This window comes from Lissotriton vulgaris, chromosome 11, assembly GCF_964263255.1.
Source record: "Lissotriton vulgaris chromosome 11, aLisVul1.2, whole genome shotgun sequence".
Taxonomy (NCBI): Eukaryota; Metazoa; Chordata; class Amphibia; order Caudata; family Salamandridae; genus Lissotriton; species Lissotriton vulgaris.
The window spans coordinates 488,609,217-488,622,415 of NC_141699.1; the positions used below are offsets into that span (position 1 = coordinate 488,609,217).

The window sequence follows — 13,199 nt, forward strand, 5'->3', positions numbered from 1 at the left end:
GGGGAGAGCACGCAAACACGCCCCCGAACCTGTTGCTCTGTTCCAGACTTGTTTTGGATAGTTATAAAGATGTATAGTGAGACCACTTTGATTTAGTATGTAAGGCTTAGAGCCAAGGTTTGTTATTAAGGTTAAGCACCTGTTTCATTAAACCGGGCTTTTCAATACTATTACGTAGTCAGTCGTTCTTGAAAACATCCCCCCCCCAATCACAGCTCCCAAGAAAATGCCGTTGTAGCCGATATTCGCCCGAGAATAAGGCAGACATAGCCAGCATTATGATGTATTTCAATAAAATGGTCAGAATGTCTGCTTCTGTGCCATTTTGCTCCACAGAAACCTTGTGGTTGAAGTGTACAGCTCTGCTGCTGACAAAAGGAACCTCTCGGCTGCCACCTTGAAGATCGTTACATGCAGATTTTACCTCTGTAACACATAAAAGAGGAAAAACAAAGACGCGTTTTTTTTTCTTTTGAAACTCGCCTGGTCATCGTGTAGCCGAAGCTCTTAGCTAGGATCTCGCCATCAAGATGTCCAACGCCTCTGTCCCCCCAGACATGATTAATTTACGTCTTATCTTGGTAAGTGGGAAGACAAAAGAATTCCTGTTTTCGCCCAATGATTCAGCTGCAGATATTGCTAAGCATGTATATGACAACTGGCCAATGGACTGGGAAGAGGAGCAAGTCAGCAGTCCAAACATTCTACGGCTTATATATCAGGGACGGTTTCTACATGGCAACGTAACATTAGGAGCACTAGAGCTGCCTCTGGGAAAAACCACAGTGATGCACTTGGTGGCGAGAGAGACTTTGCCAGAACCGAACTCTCAAGGTCAGAGGAACCGTGAAAAGACAGGCGAGAGCAACTGCTGCGTGATCCTGTAAGCACTGTGCAGCGTGCCTGCTAAGTGTGGTGTAATATAGTCTTGTCTTTCATGCTGCTGGATTAGAAGTTGTTATAGAACAGGGGTTGACCCAATGAAGTCAAAGGACCTGGGTATTCAGCAGTACAGACAACAAATGGTCCTCGACAAAATTATGTCGAGGACCATTTGTTGTCTGTACTGCTGGATTAGAAGAGCCCCTACATTGCTTCAGAGACGCACCGGACGACGGACGGGCCTGTCTGTGACGCCATGGACCTGGGATATCACACGTCATTCTCTTTCCTAGACCCAGGGCGAGAGGGGAGGAACCCTCTCGCCCTGCCTTGCTTCCCGTTTGTTTTGTTTGTGGTGAATAATCGAGTAGTGCACCAGTTATTGATCGGCTGCAATCAGTGTCTCCGGGGAACAAGGAAATCTCATCCACAGCAGAAGCCGTGGGCGGCACCAGGCTTCTCCAGTAACCAGAATTAACCAGTCCCGGTTTTCTAGATGCAGTTTGCACTAAACTAATTGGTTAACACCGCCTTTCTCATCACCAGAAGTCTGTACAAGCCGGCCATGAATTATATATGATGTGTTATTCTACACTGGAGCGCTGAACTATTCCGTAATTAAAAGGAGCTCATTAGCAGCCACCCGAAAGAGAAACCATAAAGCAAAGTGAATCTTGTACAACTTCAGCCGGGCTGGCCGTCCCTGCATAGAATGCTAAGTAAACATGAGAATGACACTGCGGTATCTAATCCCCTGGATGAACAGAAAACGAAATGTGCCTGTCGTTTAAAAGCACTCTGCAGAGGGGGGCTGTCGAATCTGAATTTCTTCTATCCTGTGATTTGGGGCACTCCTCATTCCGCCATCAGTCGGGGTGCATGTTCTTAGCACAAACCTGCGGAGAGTGCTTTTTCCAAGCCTTAATATGGGAGGGGTCATTTCCTGTAGCTCTCGGGCTTTTATTATTGTGCTTGTATATTAGAAGACCTCCTTTACTTATCAAGGTTCTGTATTTGTACTTAATATCAAGAATTTGTGTTTTTCTGTACTTCCTCCTGTCATCTGTACCCTCGTATCCCATGTCATGCTTCTTTCAACGGACTTCTGTGGTTCTACTTCGGTTTCTTTATGTAACCTGCATTTGTATTAGTGCTTGCAACTGTATTAAAACCGGAAGCTGATTTTTTAAAAATGGCGAGCATACTTAAACAACCACCCCATCCTTGATTTCTTACACGTAATTTGAGAAATATGCTCAAGAAATTTGCACAGCACTAAAGCATGACATAGTTTCATCTAAACCTGTAAAAATATTAAATTTTTATATTTTTTTCACCGGGGAAGCATCCTTTCTGGTTGAAACTACAGATGTGTAGAATATATTTAATAAAATCCTATGAAATGCATAACTATAGTTCTTAAAATAGATTGGCCTATGGCATAATAGAATTATCTTACATATTAAAAGCTGTAACCTTTTAGATAAACTCAAAGTCCTAAGCTGACATTGTGTTCTGTAAACTTAATAAAAGCGTCCACACCCTGAAAAACAAAAAAAACAAACAAAAAAAAGAAGTGTACAGCTCAGAGTCACACACCACACTGGGAACGCCTCAGAGCTTTGTAAATATGGATGCGTTACGCTTCCATTGAAGCTTGGCCTGCAGTGTATACAGGGTTGTGAAAGGTGCAATTGTCGGCGAGCACCAGTGTGTGTGCTCAAACGGAAGCATAAACAAGCATTTACAATGCAACAGTTGCTCCTCTGGAAAAGATTGAGCTATTGGCATTGTGAATGACAAAATTTGTATTTATGTGTTGGTTTTGAAAACAGATAAATAAATGGCATTGTCATTTACATTGCCAATAGCTCTAACTTTTCCAAAGGCGAAACCGTTGCATTGTAAATTTTTGTTGATATTGACAAGGACTCAGCAGCTTCCCAAAAAATAGCGTTTTGTGTAAACACTAAAAAACAATCTTTGACAAAACCAAAAGCCTGGCATCCAAACACCCGCTCTATTACCTTTACCAATGCTTGTTTAATTAATGATTAACCCCACAGCCTCTATCAGATAAGCTCTGTGTCTAGCTGTGCACATAAACACTTTCTAGATGTCTTCGGGTTATTGCTGCTATTACACAAGATCTTCTTCCCCTTTGACTAGCTCTTTGAAAACTCTGCCACTGGCTTTTGAAACCAATTCTGTTTCTATCTCTGTCTAAAGTATTGTCATTGTTGCAAAGGCCCTGGCTACTTTTTTCCACGGGGTCTTTTGCTGCTTGTATTGTACAATCTGTGTCACATTTTTACCCAACAATCATACACAGCGCTGTCAATGTATAGCTCACTTATGAGCACCAAAAACAAGCATTGCCAAAGTCACTATGCATGGTTCATAAATGGAAGTGCCTCTTCATGTCTGAGTGTGTGAATGGAAGAGAGTGCGAATGCAAGAATGAGTCTAAGCTTGAATAAATGGCTGGACGAGAGCATTGATCGATGTCAGAGTGCAAACACAAAGAGCTATTCAGAGCTCAAACTCACCAAACAATGAAGAGGAACTTTCATTTATAAACCAGACCTGGCACTGGCAATACTTGTGTAAATTGACCTCTATTCTGTACTCTTTAATTTGTATGTTTTCCTCTCCATTAATTAGCCTTCTTGTCCATTCCCGATAGTTGAATATGTTCTCAGGTAAAATTCAATTATTTGTTAGATATGACCTACACTGCTCGGTGTGTAATGTCGAAACTTTGCTAGCTGAATTATGGAGTATGGTTTCCTTCAGCTTCCTCTCGTCTAAAGAAATCATTCATACACTTGCTAAACCATGAAAGACACACTGCTGTTCTTAACTTGAATACAGAGGGGCTAATTTATGAGAGTTTTGTGTAATATTTGCCGCACGCAATGTGGTACATGGATGACGCCAGGGCTCACGTTGAGATACCACGAGGGTGGACAGCGTCCCCCCACTTATTTTACTGGGAACTCGGTAACTGTAGCAAATGGAGGCACACATTCACTCTTTGGCCTCTCTGGGGCGAGATCGGAGCCTATTCAGAACGCTGCTCACGCGCTCGCTTCTCTGATGCAATCGAATCTAAGGGGTGAGCGAGGGGAGGCAATGAGTCAGATGGTGCAAGCAAACCTTTTGTGACGTCACTTCCTGTCGTGACGTCAGCGCCCCCCACTTATTTTTTTAGGACTTGTGCCCTGGATGACGCAGATTTCTGATGCCACGCAAGGCCACTATGCATGACTCTGCGTGGCTCCAAAAATCTGGAGTAACGCAGCTCTAATCGTTGTGCTACTCTTCCCCGGGTAGGTGATGCACGGGCTTTGTGGGGGTGTTCCCGCACAATTCCCATGCATTTTGACCCATCCCCATATTTACAAAAACTTGTAAACCGGGGGTTGTACCAAAATCGTTCACTTTCCCAGGGGAGGCGTAACGAGGAGAAATATTTCTATGTCTCCTCGTCTCTTCCTTTCTATGTGTGCTGTATTCTGCAGCACTCAAAGAAAGAGTATGCCTCCGAGGATTATATTTGTGGCAGAAGATGCAACACAGATGCGAAAAGGCTTGAGTGAAGCTCATGCGTAAACATAGGTCACACAGAAGCATGTACACTCGAGTTTGAAGCCTGGGTTAGAAACCGGGGCTTTTCTCACACCCAATCCTGTACTTTATCCCTTGTGCACTCATCCCCTCCCTTCCAGGCCTGACTTGTGCTCTGCTTGTCTCTACTGCTCTCTTCATGTTGATAAGATAGAATGCTTCCCAGGACTGGGTCATCAGTTGAACTCTGGGAGTGATCAATGTCCCAAGGGGATACCAACATGACACTTATCTTCTTTCTGTTCACTGTTAAAAAGATCCTCTTGAGAGCTCTGAAAGAAGACAGGGGCAGTGGAACCAGATGAAACAGCTCTTTTTGGAATAAAAATAAATATTTTGTGAGCAAATATTGCGTAAGCGTGACCTCAGAGGGTTTTCTATAGTTAAAGCTCAATTGAAAAAAACCAAAACATTTTCACAATTCTTGTCTCAATGGCACAAACGCATACGCTCACATGCAAAGCACTGAATGCTGCCTCTTAAATTGGCCAAGTTGGGACTGATGAATAAAGAAATTGCGACTATGTGGCAAGGCAGTGGATTTTTAAGTGCATTGCTTCTAATGCTACTTTGCAGCAGAACTGTAGGTCTGCACATTTTTGCAGCCTCTATGTAAGCGATTGAAACAATACAAGATTTTGTCCAGCACCCGCAAGCTTTTTTTTTTGCAATTTATTCAACATGTTCTTAAGACCTAATATACCAAGCGAGGGTTGAAATATGATCAAGTGGCTTTAGTGACCTCAGCTGAAGTAGACCTGGGTTTCCAAGTCTTTCTGTGCAAAACCTTTGTCGCTATATCCCTCAAACCGTAAACATGGGTAATACACAGCTTCCACCATCGGTGGTAGTAAACGCTATATAAATTTACAAAACAATACACAGAAGACAGTACATAGGGCTTTCTACTGAAAGGGTATGGCTCCAGCATAAATCCAATTCGTCAAACAAGGCAGCCTTGTTTGAGCACTAGCACAGGGGTGACACTAGCAGCAGGGCAATCTTAGAGGACGAGGTTCTGCGCTGTGTTCCTCTCGAGAAACGCTGCAAATTTGGATGCCGCGCTGCATGCCTGAGAAATTAGTAAACTAGGGGCCAGATGCATCAAGCATCCATTTTGCGATTCCTTATTAGCGAAAAATAAGGAATCGCTAATAAGGAATAGCAAAATGGAATGCATCAAGCAATCACTATAAAAATAGCGATTCCTTAGAATTCCTTAATTGCGACTCGCAAATTGCGAGTCGCAATTAATGAATACCTCCCCATTAATTCCTATGGGCCTAGAGGCCCATAGGAATGAATGGGAAGACAATCTCAATTTGCGAATCGCAATTAGCGATTCGCAAATTGAGATTGCGAGTTCAAGGGTGCAGGGGTGTCCAAAGGACACCCTGTTACACCCCTGAATGTGATCTGTGCACATATGTTGCGCACACACATGCCCTTAGGGCATGTGTGTGCACAACATGAAACTTTGAAAAATGCACAAAAGTGCATTTTTCAAAGTTTTTGCAAATTACCATGAAGTTGTACTTCGTGGTAATTTGCGTGCCCTATTAGCGAATTCGCTATTTTTGATACTTTCATGCATTGCATTTAAGGAATCTCAATTTGAGATTCCTTAAATGCAAACAATCGCAATTTAGCGAATTCTCTATTTGCGATTTTTGCATTTGGGATGATGCATCCCAAATGCAAAAATTGCACTCGCAAAGGGCCAGATTCTGAGAATCTGGCCCTTTTGCGAGCGCATTTCGCTTGATGCATCTGGCCCTAAGACTTCGTGTTCACAATGGCGTGGTGATACACATTTCCCCTTAATCTGCAGATTGATTGGATAATGGCCATATTTGTCCAATTTACCCAACAATTTTGTTTTATATTGAGAAGGTACTGTATAAGAATGTCTACGTTACGATTTCTCCCCCCCAAAAAATAAGGCTAATTACAGTGAAATGTCCCTTTTTAAGCCTCACAAATGACTGATTTGTCAGTCAATGAAATAAACAACGTTTTTGGGGGCGTGGCTTGGATGGCAACGAAGGCGGTCGCTTAAGTTCGAGTGCTCCGTGACCCCGGGGAGAAGAACGGCGAAAAGAACCAGCGATAGCCCTCGTTCTCCCGCACAAAACGGCAGAAACTGTAGGGGAACACTCAGAGCAGCAGATGGGGAAGGCCTGAGTAAGCAACAAACGGCATAACCAGAAAAAAACCCACTTTTCGGAACAGCGAAGCGAAGGCCAAGATGGCGGAGCAGTAAAGTGGCAGCCCCAGCCACAACGACTGGTGCTATAAGGAGCATCCTAAGCCAGGATCAACGTGGCAACGTGGTAAATACGGTCAGAAGACCATCCATAGCAGAGGTGGCAGAGGCGGTGGATGGCTGTACAACGAACCGGACGGACGCGCGCACAAAGGAACAACTCTAACCTGAAGACAAACAAGGCGGCCATCTTGATCGCGAGCTGGATAGCGCAACAAGGAGTGCAGCGGTCAACAGAAGCAAGGCCAGCCAAGCTCATCACCGGACGTGTACCAAGCGAGAAGGCGCAGAAGTTGAGTAAGCGGCCTGCAGGCGGCTACACAAGAAGGCAAAGGTGGGTGGCGAAGCCGGTTTGTAGCGAAGTGGGCACAAGTGGAGTAGCGAGGCACTCCCCCGAATCTGCAGCGCGAGCGCACGAAGGCAGCTCCCAAGCGGCGCAAATAAGCCCTGCCTATCTCGCACCAAGCGGAGTGCAGCCAGTGTAGCGGTCGGCGTAAACCGAGGCGGTGCACATCCAAACGGCAAAACAAAACGGCGGCGGCCATCTTGGAAAGGGCAAGGGACACTGCTGCGGTAGCTGCGGTAGCGCGCCTGATCCGAGCAACGCAAGCCAAGCCGGTGCAAAGCGGCACGTGGGAACGGGCACTACAGGCCCTTTAGCAGGCACAAAGGCACAGCAATCGGAAGCGCACCTTGAAACGGCAAAAGAAGAGATAAAAAGGTGGCGGCCATCTTGGAAGGGGCAGTCCTTACCAGCCCAGAGCAGACAAGAGTGCGGACGTGCGAACTAACAACGCAACCACATCGCACCTAGGGCAGCCCCAGCCGGCTGGTCCGCTAACAACGCAGCCCATCGAAACCGGAGCACATCAAGCGGCGGCCGGCGAGCAGGAGTGCTCAGCCAGTAAATAGGAGGGCAAAAGCGGCGGCCATCGTAGGAGAGGCAATCCTAACCAGACCACATCAGCCCACAGCGGTCGCATAAGCAAACCACAAGCAACCCACACTGGCACACCGCAACAAAGGCAGCACTAGCCGGACACATACAAGCCCTGGGCGACGACGCTCACGAGGCGAAACGGAAGCGCGTCCCATGGCACACAGGAAAGGGTGGCTGTAGCGAGGCAACGGACAAGGGCAAAGAGCGCTGTGGCCAAACCAGGGGTCAACACCAAGCTCTGGAAGGTAGCCCTGGCGTCCGGGAAAACAAGAACCAGGTCGATAAAGTGGCCGAGCAGGTTCACTTTCGGCAGCACTGCAAAGACAGGCACAGCCACGTATACCAAGAACGCTACACCAAAGGAGGCACAGCCCACCCTGAAAAAGAAAGAGAGACTGTCCATACACCAAGAAAGAAGAGGCCTAGAGATGCTGAACAGCGATACAAAAAAGATAAGGAAAGACCAGGACTCTCCGATCAAAATGAAAGACCTGAAAAACACAGAGTCTGCGATGGACTTGCTCGTCAAAAAAATAACCGAAGCTAATGACCTGGCCAAGGCCACAAAGATTTCCATGGACAACGTCCAGCTAAAACTCACAGCCATACGTGCAGATCAGAACAAAATAGCGAGTAGAGTAGCGGAGACAGAGAAAAGGATCAGCGACATAGAAGACAAATCAGGCATCATGGAAAAAGATATTTGCTACATCTCCAAAGTCTCCAGCGAAATACAGAGAAGGCTCGCGGAACAAGAAGACAAAAACCGGAGAGGAAACATCAGGATCCTGGGCATACCAGAGGACGAGGAGGAGGGGGCAGGCTCCTGTGCGGCATTACTTGAGACACTGATACCCAAGCTGACCGGCATAAAATTTGAGAAAGCTATGGAGATTGACAAAGCCTACAGAATCCCCGCCACAAAACAAGCGCACATGAAAGGTCCAAGAACGATCATCTGCAAACCACTAAGATACAGCCACACCGATGCCATCTTCGCCTTCGCACGAAGAGGCCATACCCCTACCTGGAAGGGCAAGAAGATAATCTTCACCCAAGACCTTTCAAGAGGCACGGTGGAAGCAAGGAAAGGTTTTCTCGCACTCAGAGACGCCATGAAAAGAGCAAGGATAACCTTCAGCTTTGTAGGCCCAGCGAGAATGAAGATAATAGATGGGCAGGACACACGTATGTTCAACGACCCAGCAGAATTACGCAAGTACCTCAGGAAGCCAGAACAGGAAGAGATGGAACAGACAAGCCCCGGTACGGCAAAAAGAAGAGCCTCCTCAGACAGCTCAGGGGCGGAAGACAAAGGGGCAGCAGGTGGCAGATAATAACCTACCTCGGAAACAACAGTTACCTCAGGAGAATAGAGACTACCACATCAGAAAAAGAAACTACCTCAGCAAGAGGACTAAGGTCCGCGGACAACTTAGGAACACAAGACTTTCATACCATGCAGGGCGTCATCGATCTCAGGGAACAAAGACTACCTCACACAAGGAACAAGGACTTTGTACACTTGGATGACAATATCCTTTACCTAAAACGGCGCAGCACGGGGGGGGGGGCTATGAGGTGTTTCACTTGCTTCGTACGGACCCGGGGGAGCGGAGGGCGGGAACCGTTGCTGTCGCACGTTTACAGTACGTTGACAGGGGGGAGGGGGGCGGGAGGGCGGGGAGGGGGTGAGGGCCGGGGGGGAGGCCATGTAGCACGGACAATCTTAGCCTGGTGGAAGCACTACTCTTTCTTTCTCTTCTTTCCTGTATCCACACACAACCCACCATCCCATCCTACATCCCAGGGGGGCGCCAAGGTCAGGGGGCAGTTGGCAAGCAAGCACAGACCAGAGAGCAGAGACAGAGAACCTTCTCTAAAGCAAAGCGACAGCACGAACATACCATGACGCCACCTGACACTAGCGGCCAGGCACAGATAGTCTCGGACATAAAAATAGTGTCTCTTAACGTCAAGGGCCTCAACCACCCCGTCAAGGGACGGAAAACATTAGAATACCTAAACAGACTGAAGGCTGACATATACGTCCTCCAAGAAACTAGAGTGTCCGCGGAAGACGCTAACAGGCTCAAAGCCAACTGGATTAGCGAGGTGTTATGCTCACCGGCAGTCAACAAAAAGGGAGGAGTCATTACCATAATCAGTAAGAAAGGGAAGTTCCAGGTTCACAACAATAAGGCAGACACCGAAGGGAGAAGGCTGATCACTTCTATTAAAAGAGGTGACGAAATAATACACATAGCAAACATATATGGGCCAAACGCGGTAGACAAAAAATTCTGGGAGGACCTAGAGAATGAACTAAACAAGATCCCTCTGGGCGAACTACTAATCGCGGCAAGGGACATGAACCAGGCGATGGATAATGCCACAGACAGACACCCACACAGACCCAGCCACACAGCACAAGAACAGAACATACTCAAAAACCTATGCACCAAACTCGCACTAGCGGACCCGTGGAGGCTACAAAACCCTAGTGCCAGAGAATACACCTTCTACTCGCACCCCCACAACTCTTACAGTAGGATAGATTACATACTCATGTCCGACACACATACACACCTGACTGACACAACTGAAATAGGGCCCATAACAGTCTCAGACCATGCACACATATCTCTCTCACTAAGTGGCAAGCATAACGAAACACCAAGCAGGAGGTGGCGCCTTAACAGTGACATACTCGAGAACCCCGCCAACATTACCGAAATAGAGGCAGCGATCAGAGAATATCTCCTGTACAATGACACAGCAGACACAGAGGCAGCAACATTGTGGGATGCGCTTAAAGCAACAATAAGGGGAAGACTCATGAATATTAAAGCACGCATGAACAGGGGCAGGAACAAAAAAATCAAAGAACTGGAGGAGCAGATTAAGGAATTAGAGAGGAACCACACGGCCAACTTAATGGACAGGAATACACTCACAACACTAACAAAAAAAAATATGAGTTAAATAGAATCTTAAGCGAAAGAGCCTCCACATGGATCAACAAATACAAATCCATTAACTTATGCTCGGCCAACAAAGCAGGGAAAGCCCTGGCTGGGTACCTGAAAGCCAAGCAAAGGCAACACGCAGTAGCGGCAATCACAGACGCCGATAACAAGACACACACAACTAGCAAACAAATCCTTGAGACTTTCAGGAAGTTCTACAAAGACCTATACACTGCTGATGCCTCACTGGAGGCAGACGGCGGAGCTAACCTGCTAGAGAAGCTCGAGCTACCCAAACTAAGCGACGAACAGAGAGAGGCCTTAGACCAAGACATAACAAAAGCAGAAGTAGAGATGGCCATAGACTCACTAAAAGCTAACAAAGCCCCAGGGCCGGACGGCTTCGCAGCTGCTTTCTATAAAAAATTCCAACCGTTACTCAAAGACACCCTAGTCAGAATATTCCAGGCATGCGCGGATAAAGGCAATATGACTGACTCAATGGCAGAGGCAAACATTATTGTTATCCCCAAGGAAGGGAAAGACCCCCAGTTCCCACGCAACTGCAGGCCAATCTCCCTAATCAACGTGGACTGCAAAATCTATGCAAAAATCATAGCAGCGAGACTAAACACATATCTCCCCTCGCTCATTCATAAAAATCAGGTGGGCTATCTGAAAAACAGACTCTCGCAAGACAACACCAGACTGCTATGCCATCTAATCAATCGCACGGCCAGCAGTGCGGAGAAGGCTGTCATGATCGCATTAGATGCAGAAAAAGCCTTCGATAGAGTCTCATGGCCCTTCCTGAACCAGTGCATGCACAAGTTTGGACTGGGCGAGAAGTACAGGGGAATGATCATGGCCCTCTATAAAAACCCTCGGGCTCGAGTGGTGGTGAATGCAGCCACATCGGACACATTCACACTAGGCAGAGGGACAAGGCAGGGATGCCCCCTCTCACCAGGGCTTTTCCTGCTGGCCCTGGAACCACTCCTCCACATGATCAGATCAAACCCCCGGATCACGGGGGTGCAGATAGAGGGGCATGCCTTCAAGCTAGCTGCATATGCGGATGACATTCTAATCACCACAAACAACCCACAAGAGTCAATTGAGGCACTCGTACAAACAATAGAGGAATATGCGCATGTCTCAGGCTACAAGCTGAATAGGGAGAAATCCGAATGTAAACCTATGAACTGCCACACCACCAGGACTGTACTGGGCTCATCAGGCCTGACGTGGCAGACAAAACCACTGAAATACCTAGGCCTCCTCTTCGGAAGAGACCTAAGAACAACACTAGATCCCAACGAGGAGGCGATGTACAAAAAAATAAAGTCCAGGCTAGACACGTGGGGCCCCAAATTCATAAGCTGGTGGGGAAGAATTGAGACAATAAAGATGATGGTCACCCCCATGCTAAACTACATGCTCTCCATGCTGCCTCTCACACTCACAACCGATTTCCACAAACGCATGGACAAAAGCATCAACGTTTTCCTCTGGGGAGGAAAAAAAACAAGAATCAGCCTAGCAAGACTCAGACTTAAAAAAGAACAGGGCAGACTGAATCTCGCAAACTACAAGGCCTTCCAGACGGCATGCCTTGCCAAACAGGGACTACATTGGATAACCCCAACACCAGAGTACACGCCGGTATGGTTGGACCTGGAAACGAGCATTCTAGGTGGCGCAGATCCAATTATCGCCCTGACGGCGCACAAACACCCAGAGGCCAAAAACATGATAATCCATAACACAAAGACAGCGCTGCTGAGAGTAGACAGAGAAATGGCAGTGAGTATCAAGGGCACCAAATGGGAGTCACTGTGGCACAACACAAAAATTACTTACAAGGGGAAAACACTTGACAGCAAGGAATGGTACAGCAGAGGCATCACAACGCCGTCACAACTAGAAGCAGGGAATAACCCACTCACCTACAAGGCACTACAGCAGACAACCTCCCTACCGAACAAGGAGTTCTACGAATTCCTTAAAATCAAAGCGGCTGTCACCAAAGCAAGCCTCTCGAAACAGACTCCCACCATCATACAATACACACAAAACCTAAACAAGACAGGCCACCAAACAGCGCAAATTTACAAGTTAATCACACCGCGCACCACATCTTTGAACAACAAGACACTAGCCTTCTGGGAGCAGACCATACAAAGACCCCTAAACGAGGAGGAAAGAGCAAGGCTATGGACGGCAGCGTCCAAAAACAAAATCACGCCACAACTAGCACAAACCAAATACTGGTTACTCCATAGGCTGCATTGGACACCAGCGAAACTAGGGAAAGTGGGAGCGAGCGAGAGCAGTATATGCTGGAACTGCCAGAGGGCAACAGGAGACTTATCACACATGCTATACGAATGCCCAAAAATCAAAACTTTCTGGAACAAGGTCTATAACGTCATAGACACAGTCACAGGAAGCAAGACGCAAAGAGGACTAGCGGGTATAGCCACCGCCTTCCTATCAACAGAACTTCAGT

The 13,199-nt window shown here is 46.9% G+C and overlaps 1 pseudogene across 1 annotated transcript; it reads left to right on the forward strand.

Moving 5' to 3' along the window:
* Nucleotides 1–370: 370 nt before the first annotated feature.
* Nucleotides 371–1,481, forward strand: LOC147682146 (ubiquitin-like protein 3 pseudogene; annotated as a pseudogene). The gene is made up of 2 exons (XR_015301022.1): nucleotides 371–957; nucleotides 1,084–1,481. The product of XR_015301022.1 is annotated as a ubiquitin-like protein 3 pseudogene (transcript).
* The last annotated feature ends 11,718 nt before the right edge of the window (nucleotides 1,482–13,199 follow it).